General features: G+C 41.4%; 1 non-coding gene across 1 annotated transcript; it reads left to right on the top strand.

The window, feature by feature from the left end:
- Positions 1-6,656: 6,656 nt before the first annotated feature.
- Positions 6,657-6,760, top strand: LOC112719473 (small nucleolar RNA R71). Its single transcript, XR_003161775.1, has one exon. It is a non-coding gene; the product is annotated as a small nucleolar RNA R71 (small nucleolar RNA).
- The last annotated feature ends 2,789 nt before the right edge of the window (positions 6,761-9,549 follow it).

Below are 9,549 nucleotides of genomic sequence, written 5' to 3'. Positions count from 1 at the left end.
GAAGACAGAGTGCTTTGGGCCACAGCCAAGACTCAATAAGTAGATATGTTCAAGAATCATCATACTTTACTAGGAGAATCATTAACACTATCTGGATTCTGAGTTCCTAAAGAAGCCAATCATTCTGAATTTCAAAAGAGAGAGTGAGATGCCAAAACTGTTCAGAGGCAAAAAGTTAAAAGCCCCGCTCATCTAATTAATACTGATCTTCATAGATGTTTTTGGAATTCATTGCATATTCTCTTCTTTTTATCTTATTTGATTCTCAGTTGCTTGGGGACAAGCAACAATTTAAGTTTGGTGTTGTGATGAGCGGATAATTTGTATACTTTTTGGCATTGTTTTTAGTATGTTTTTGATATGATATAGTTAGTTTTTGGTATATTTTTATTAGTTTTTAGTTAAAATTCACTTTTCTGGACTTTACTATGAGTTTGTGTGTTTTTCTGTGATTTCAGGTATTTTCTGGCTGAAATTGAGGGACCTGAGCAAAAATCTGATTCTGAGACCAAAAAGGACTGCAGATGCTGTTGGATTCTGACCTCCCTGCACTCGAAGTGGATTTTCTGGAGCTACAGAAGCCCAATTGGCGCGCTCTCAACGGCTTTGGAAAGTAGACATCCTGGGCTTTCCAGCAATATATGATAGTCCATACTTTGCCCAAGATTTGATGGCCCAAACCGGCGTTCAAAGTCACCTCAGGAAATCCCAGCGTTAAACGCTGGAACTGGCACCCAAATGGGAGTTAAACGCCCAAACTGGCACTAAAGCTGGCGTTTAACTCCAAGAAGAGTCTCTGCACGAAATTTGCTTCATTGCTCAGCCCAAGCACACACCAAGTGGGCCCGGAAGTGGATTTTTATGTCATTTACTCATTTCTGTACACCTTAGGTTACTAGTTTTCTATAAGTAGGACCTTTGACTATTGTATTAGAAGTCTTTGGATCTTTATATCTTTTGATCACTTTAGATCTTAGATCATTGGGAGGCTGGCCATTCGGCCATGCCTAGACCTTATGCTTATGTATTTTCAACGGTGGAGCTTCTACACACCATAGATTAAGGTGTGGAGCTCTGCTGTACCTCGAGTATTAATGCAATTACTATTGTTCTTCCATTCAATTCCGCTTGTTCTTTATCCAAGATATCACTTGTTCTTCAACTTGATGAAGGTGATGATTGACGCCCATCACCATTCTCACTCATGAACAAAGTGACTGACAACCACTCTTGTTCTACTAGCATTCGAGGCTCTAGTGAATATCTCTTGGATTCCTGATTGCACGATGCATGGTTGATCGCCTGACAACCGAGTGCTCGCCTGACAAACGAGCCAACCATTCCGTGAGATCAGAGTCTTCGTGGTATAGGCAAGAACTGATGGCGGCATTCAAGAGAATCCGGAAGGTCTAACCTTGTCTGTGGTATTCTGAGTAGGATTCAATGACTGAATGACTGTGACGTGCTTCAAACCTGTAACTTACTGGGCGTTAGTGACAGACGCAAAAGAATCACTGGATTCTATTCCAGTAGGGGAGGGAACCACACCGGTGATTGGCAGCACTGTGACAGAGTGTGTGCATTAGCTTTCACTGCGAGGATGGGAGGTAGCTGCTGACAACAGTGAAACCCTACACGAGCTTGCCATGGAAAGGAGTAAGAAGAATTGGATGAAGACTGTAGGAAAGCAGAGAGACGGAAGGGAAGGCATCTTCATGCGCTTATCTGAAGTTCCTACCAATGAATTACATAAGTATCACTATCTTTATCTTTTATGTTATTTTCGTTCATCACCATATACATTTGAGTTTGCCTGACTAAGATTTACAAGATGACCATAGCTTGCTTCAATACTAACAATCTCCGTGGGATCGACCCTTACTCGCGTAAGGTTTATTACTTGGACGACCCAGTGCACTTGCTGGTTAGTTGTGCGAAGTTGTGTAATGCCATGGTATTGAGCTACCAAGTTTTTGGGGTTCATGACCGGGGATTATGAGAGTTGTGAAAAAGTATAGTTCACAATTTCGCGCACCAGTGTCTCTAGGAACTTAGAATTTCAGATAGTGTTATTGACTTTCCTAGTTAGGCATGTTGATTCTTGAACACAGCTACTTATGAGTCTTGGCTGTGGCCCTAAGCACTTTGTCTTCCAGTATTACCACTGGATACACAAATGCCACAGACACATAACTGGGTGAACCTTTTCAGATTGTGACTTAGCTTTGCTAAAGTCCCCAGTTAGTGGTGTCCAGAGCTCTTAAGCACACTCTTTAGCTTTGGATCACGACTTTAACCATTCAGTCTCAAACTTTTCACTTGGACCTTCATGACACAAGCACATGGTTAGGGACAGCTTGATTTAGCCGCTTAGGCCTGGATTTTAATTTCCTTGGGCCCTCCTATCCATTAATGCTCAAAGCCTTGGATCCTTGCTTTAAAATTTTCGCCACTTTTTTTTTCACTGCTTTTTCTTGCTTCAAGAATCAATTTCATGATGTTTTTCAGATCATCAATAACATTTCTCTTTGTTCATCATTCTTTCAAGCACCAACAATTTTAACACTCATAAACAACAAGATCAAAAATATGCACTGTTCATTCATTCATTCAGAAAACAAAAATTATTGCCACCACATCAATATAATTAAATTAAATTCACTAATAATTTCGAAAATTATGTACTTCTTGTTCTTTTGAATTAAAATATTTTTCTTTTAAGAGAGGTGAAAGACTAATGGATTTTATTCATAGCTTTAAGGCATGGTTACACACTAATGATCATGAAGTAGAAACACAAAAACATAGATAAACATAATACTTAAAAACCGAAAACAGGAAGAAAATAAAGAACAAGGAATGAATCCACCTCTAGTGGCGTCTTCTTCTTGAAGGACCAATGATGTTCTTCAACTCTTCTATGTCCCTTCCTCGCCTTTGTTGCTCCTCCCTCATTGCTCTTTGATCTTCTCTTATTTCTTGGAGAGTGAGGGCGTGTTCATGGTGTTCCACCCTTAGTTGTTCAACATTATGACTCAAGTCTTCCAAAGAGGTACTAAGTTGCTCCCAATAGTTGTTGGGAGGAAAGTGCATTCCTTGAGGCATTTGTTGATGATGAACTTCCTCATGTTCTTCTTGAGGGCCGTGAGGAACTTCCCTTGTTTGCTCCATCCTTTTCTTGGTGATGGGCTTGTCTTCTTCAATGGAGACATCTCCATCTATGATAACTCCGGCTGAATAACATAGATGGCATATGAGGTGGGGGAAGGCTAGCCGTGCCATGTATGAAGGCTTGTCGGCTATTTTGTAGAGTTCATTGGATATGACTTCATGAACTTCCACTTCCTCTCCAATCATGATGCTATGAATCATGATGGCCCGATCCACAGTAACTTCAGATCGGTTGCTTGTAGGGATGATGGATCTTTGGATGAACTCCAACCATCCTTTAGCTACAGGCTTGAGGTCCAGTCTTCTTAGTTGGACTGGTTTGCCTTTGGAGTCTACTCTCCATTGGGCGCCTTCCACACAAATGTCCATTAGGACTTGGTCCAACCTTTGATTGAAGTTGACCCTTCTTGTGTAGGGGCGTTCATCACCTTGCATCATGGGTAGATGAAACGCCAACCTCACATTTTCCGGACTGAAATCTAAGTATTTCCCCCGAACCATTGTGATATAGTTCTTTGGATTCGGGTTCATACTTTGATCATGGTTCCTAGTGATCCATGCATTAGCATAGAACTCTTGAACCATCAATATTCCGACTTGTTGCATGGGGTTGGTTATGACTTCCCACCCTCTTCTTTGGATCTCATGTCGGATTTCCGGATACTCATTCTTTTTGAGCTTGAAAGGGACCTCGGGGATCACCTTCTTCTTTGCCACAACATCATAGAAGTGGTCTTGGTGGCTCTTGGAGATGAATCTCTCCTTCTCCCATGACTCGGAAGTGGAAGCTTTTGCCTTCCCTTTTCCTTTTCTTGAGGAAACTCCGGTCTTGGGTGCCATTGATGGTGAATGAAAAATAAAAAGCTTAGGCTTTTTACCACACCAAACTTAAAATTTGCTCGTCCTCGAGCAAGAAAGGAAAAGAAGAGTAGAAGAAGAAGAAGAAAATTTTGGTAGAGAAGGAGAGGAGGGGGTTCGGCTATAGGAGAGAAGAAGGGGTTTGTGTTGTGTGAAAATGAAGAAGAAAGGAGAGGTATTTATAGGGAGAGGGAGGGTTGGGTTTCGGCCATTTTGGGTGGGAATGGGTGGGAAATTGAATTTGAATTTGATGAGGGTAGGTGGGGTTTATGGGGAAGGGGAGGTTGATGTGAATGGTGCATGGGGAAATTGGGAAGAGGAGTTGAGGTGATTGGTGAAGGTTTTTGGAAAGTGTGATATTGAAAATGAGATTTGGATTAGGAGAGTGTGATTAGGATTAAAAGAAAAGGTAGGTGGGGATCCTGTGGGGTCCACAGATCCTGAGGTGAAAAGAAATACCATTCCTTCACCCTATAGGCGTGTAAATTGCCTTCATGCATCATTCTGGCGTTCAAACGCCCATTGGTGCATGTTCTGGGCGTTAAACGCCCATGTGATGCTTGTTTCTGGCGTTGAACGCCAGTTTCAAGCTTGTTTCTGGCGTTCAGCGCCAGATTGTCCTCTATGTGCACATCCTGGCGTTAAACACCAGGTTGTTGCTTGTTTTGGGCGTTCAGCGCCAGAAAGATGCTCTGTTCTGGCGTTGAACGCCAGCCCGTGCGTCCTCCAGGGTTGAAAAATTTTTTTCTTCTGTTTTTGACTCTGTTTTTTAATTTTTTTGATTTTTTCGTGACTCCTCATGATCATGTACCTAATTCAACACAAAAATAACACCAAAACAAAATAAAATAAAATTAGATAAATAAAATTGGGTTGCCTCCCAACAAGCGCTTCTTTAATGTCAATAGCTTGACAGTGGCTCTCATGGAGCCACAAGATGATCAGGTCAATTTAGTGTGTTGTCTCCACACCAAACTTAGAGTTTGGATATGGAAATTGAACACCAAACTTAGAGTTTGGTTGTGGCCTCACAACACCAAACTTAGAGCTTGACTGTGTGGGCTCTTCTTGACCTTGAACTGAGAGAAGCTCTTCATGCTTACTCTCTTTTGTCACAGAGGGATGACCATGTGCTTGAAACACAAGGTATTCCCCATTCAATTGAAGGACTAACTCTCCTCTGTTGACATCTATCACAGCTTCTGCTGTGGCTAGGAAAGGTCTTCCTAGGATGATGCATTCATCATCTTCCTTCCTAGTATCTAGGATTATGAAATCAGCAGAGATGTAAAGGCCTTCAACCTTCACTAGTACGTCCTCTACCATTCCATAAGCTTGTCTCATTAACTTGTCTGCCAATTGTAATGAGAACAAGGCAGGTTGTACCTCAATGATCCCCAGCTTCTCCATTACAGAGAGTGGCATAAGGTTTATCCCTGACCCAAGATCACATAGAGCTTTCTCAAAGCTCATGGTGCCAATGGTGCAAGGTATTAAGAACTTGCCAGGATCTTGTTTCTTTTGAGGTAGAGTTTCCTGAATCCAAGTATCTAAGTCACTAATGAGCAAGGGAGGTTCACTTTCCCAAGTCTCATTACCAAATAGCTTGGCATTCAGCTTCATGATAGCTCCTAGATATTGAGCAACTTGCTCACCAGTCACATCTTCATCCTCTTCAGAGGATGAATATTCTTCAGAGCTCATGAATGGCAGAAGGAGATTTAATGGAATCTCTATGGTCTCTAAGTGAGCCTCAGATTCCTCAGGATCCTTAATAGGAAACTCCTTCTTGTTTGAGGAACGTCCCAGGAGGTCTTCCTCACTAGGATTTTCGTCCTCCTCCTCCTTTATGCATTCGGCCACTTTGATTAAATCAATGGCCTTGCAGTCTCCTTTTGGATTTTCTTCTGTATTGCTTGGGAGAGTACTGGGAGGAGTTTCAATGACTTTCTTACTCAGCTGGCCCACTTGTGCCTCCAAATTTCTAATGGAGGATCTTGTTTCATTCATGAAACTAAAAGTGGCTTTTGACAGATCAGAGACTATATTAGCTAAATTAGAATTATTTTGTTCAGAATTCTCTGTCTGTTGCTGAGAAGATGATGGATATGGCTTGCTATTGCCTAGCCTATTGCGTCCACCATTATTAAAGCCTTGTTGAGGCTTTTGTTGATCCTTCCAGGAGAAATTTGGATGATTTCTCCATGATGAGTTATAGGTGTTTCCATAAGGTTCACCTAAGTAATTAACCTCTGCCATGGCAGGGTTCTCAGGATCATAATCTTCTTCAGAAGCTACCTCTCTAGTACCTGTTGGATGCATGTTGCAATCCATTCAGATTTTGAGAGATTATGTTGACCTGTTGAGTCAACATTTTGTTCTGAGCCAATATGGCATTCAGAGCATCAATTTCAAGAACTCCTTTCTTCTGAGGTACCCCATTATTCACGGAATTCCTCTCAGAGGTATATATGAACTGGTTGTTTGCAACCATGTCAATGAGTTCTTGAGCCTCTTCAGGCGTTTTCTTCAGGTGAATAGATCCACCTGCAGAATGATCCAGTGACATTTTCGAAAATTCAGAGAGACCATAATAGAATATATCTAATAGGGTCCATTCTGAAAACATGTCAGATGGACATCTTTTGGTCAACTGCTTGTATCTTTCCCAAGCTTCATAGAGGGATTCACCATCTTTTTGTTTGAAGGTTTGAACATCCACTCTCAGCTTGCTCAGCTTTTGAGGAGGGAAGAACTTATCTAAGAAAGTAGTGACCAGCTTATCCCAAGAGTCCAGGCTATCCTTAGGTTGTGAATCCAACCATATTCTAGCTCTGTCTCTTACAGCAAAAGGGAAAAGCATGAGCCTGTAGACTTCAGGATTAACTCCATTCGTCTTTACAGTATCACAGACTTGCAAGAATTCAGTTAAAAATTGATAAGGATCTTCAGATGGAAGTCCATAAAACTTGCAGTTTTGTTGCATTAAAGCAACTAGTTGAGGCTTAAGCTCAAAGTTATTGGCTCCAATGGCAGGAATGGAGATGCTTCTTCCATCAAACTTGGACGTTGGCTTTGTGAAGTCACCAAGCATTCTCCTTGCATTATTATTATTATTATTTTCGGCTGCCATGTCCTTCTCTTGTTCGAAAATTTCTGAAAGGTTGTTTCTGGATTGTTGTAATTTAGCTCCTCTTAATTTTCTCTTTAGAGTCCTTTCAGGTTCTGGATCAGCTTCAACAAGAGTGCCTTTATCCTTGTTCCTAATCTAAGCAATAAGATGAACCGTCAGTTGTCCATACTCGAACAATCCCCGGCAACGGCGCCAAAAACTTGGTGGACGAAATTGTGATTTCTATCTTTTGAGCTTTAGCATATATTTACTCTTAGGGCACTGTTTATTCTCACAACTCCGTTCAACTAACCAGCAAGTGTACTGGGTCGTCCAAGTAATAAACCTTACGTGAGTAAGGGTCGAATCCACAGAGATTGTTGGTATGAAGCAAGCTATGGTCACCTTGTAAATCTCAGTCAGGCGAATTAAACATGATACTTGATTAGATTCAAAATAAAATAATAAAAGGAAATAATAAAAGGGATAGAATACTTATGCAGATTCATTGGTAGGAATTTCAGATAAGCGGATGGAGATGTTGTAGAGCCCAGGGACGCCTGCTCTCCTACTGCTTCTACTCAATCCTTCTTACTCCTTTCCATGGCAAGCTTTGTATAGGGGTTCACCATCAACTGTGGCTACTTTCTTCCTCTCGGGGAAATATCCTGTGCGGCTGTCACTCGCACAGCTAACCAGTCTTGAGGCATCACCCATGGCTGATGGCTACATCCCATCCTCGTAGTGAAAACTAATGCTCACGCACTCTGTCACAGTACGGCTAATCACCGGTTGGTTCCCTCCCCTACTGGAATAGAATCCCTCTTTTGCGTCTGTCACTAACGCCCAGCAGGTTACAGGTTTGAAGCACGTCACAATCATTCATTACCGGAATCCTACTCGGAATACCACAGACAAGGTTAGACTTTCCGGATTCCCAGGATCCTACTCGGAATACCACAGACAAGGTGAGACTTTCCGGATCCTCATAAATGCCGCCATCTATCTAGCTTATACCACGAAGATTCTGTTGGGGAATCTAAGAGATACACATTCAAGCTCTGTTGCATGTAGAACGGAAGTGGTTGTCAATCACTCACATTCATAAGTGAGAATGAGAATGAGGGTAATCTGACTCATTACATTCATCATGTTCTTGGGTACGAATGAATATCTTGGAATAAGAATAAGAGAGATTTGAATAAAAGATAATAGAATTTCATTAATACTTGAGGTACAGCAGAGCTCCACACCCTTAATCTATGGTGTGCAGAAACTCCACCGTTGAAAATACATAAGCAAAGGGTCCAGGCATGGCCGAATGGCCAGCCCTCTCCATGATCAAGTGACCGAATGATTAAAGACTTCAAAGTGGTCAAAAGATATCTAATACATTAGATAAATGTTCTATATATACTTGACTAGCTACTAGGGTTTACATGAGTAAGTAATTGATGCATAAATCCACTTCCGGGGCCCAATTGGTGTATGCTTGGGCTGAGCTTGATCATTCCACGAGCTAAGGCATTTCTTGGTGTTAAACTTTGAGTTATGACGTGTTTTGGGCGTTTAACTCCGGATCATGACGTTTTTCTGGCGTTTAACTCCAGACAGCAGCGTGAACTTGGCGTTTAACGCCAAGTTACGTCGTCATTATTCGAATAAAGTATGGACTATTATATATTGCTGGAAAGCCCTGGATGTCTACTTTCCAACGCCGTTGAGAGCGCGCCAATTGGAGTTCTGTAGCTCCAGAAAATCCATTTCGAGTGCAGGGAGGTCAGATTCCAACAGCATCAGCAGTCCTTTTGTCAGCCTTTTTCAGAGTTTTGCTCAAATCCCTCAATTTCAGTCAGAATTTACCTAAAATCACAGAAAAACACACAAACTCATAGTAAAGTCCAGAAATGTGAATTTAACATAAAAACTAATGAAAACATCCCTAAAAGTAGCTTAAACTTACTAAAAACTATATGAAAACAATGCCAAAAAGCGTATAAATTATCCGCTCATCACTGGTCAGCTACACGAAGTTGTGTATCACAATTTCGTGTACCAAGGTGTTCAGATGGGATGATTATAAGGTGTATCTCTGAAAATGATATGAGAAACAATTATGGCACTGTCATGGTTCAGCTTATGATGGCATTTTGGGCCAGAAAGAACAGCAGGTAAAGTGCTTCAAAGTGGATTTATTGGCCAACTATATTCAAAGATGCAAGAGAATTTGTGCACCAATTCAATGAATGTCAAAGAGCTGGAGGCTTAACAAAGATGAATGAAATGCCTCAAAACTTCATTCTGGAAGTGGAACTATTTGACCTTTGAGGTATGGATTTTATGGGCCTCTTCCCTCCATCCCATTCCTTCAAATACATCCTGGTAGCAGTGGAGTATGTCTCCAAATG

Source organism: Arachis hypogaea, chromosome 10 (assembly GCF_003086295.3).
Source record: "Arachis hypogaea cultivar Tifrunner chromosome 10, arahy.Tifrunner.gnm2.J5K5, whole genome shotgun sequence".
In the NCBI taxonomy this organism is placed as follows: domain Eukaryota; kingdom Viridiplantae; phylum Streptophyta; class Magnoliopsida; order Fabales; family Fabaceae; genus Arachis; species Arachis hypogaea.
This window is presented reverse-complemented; position numbering and strand designations above follow the sequence as displayed.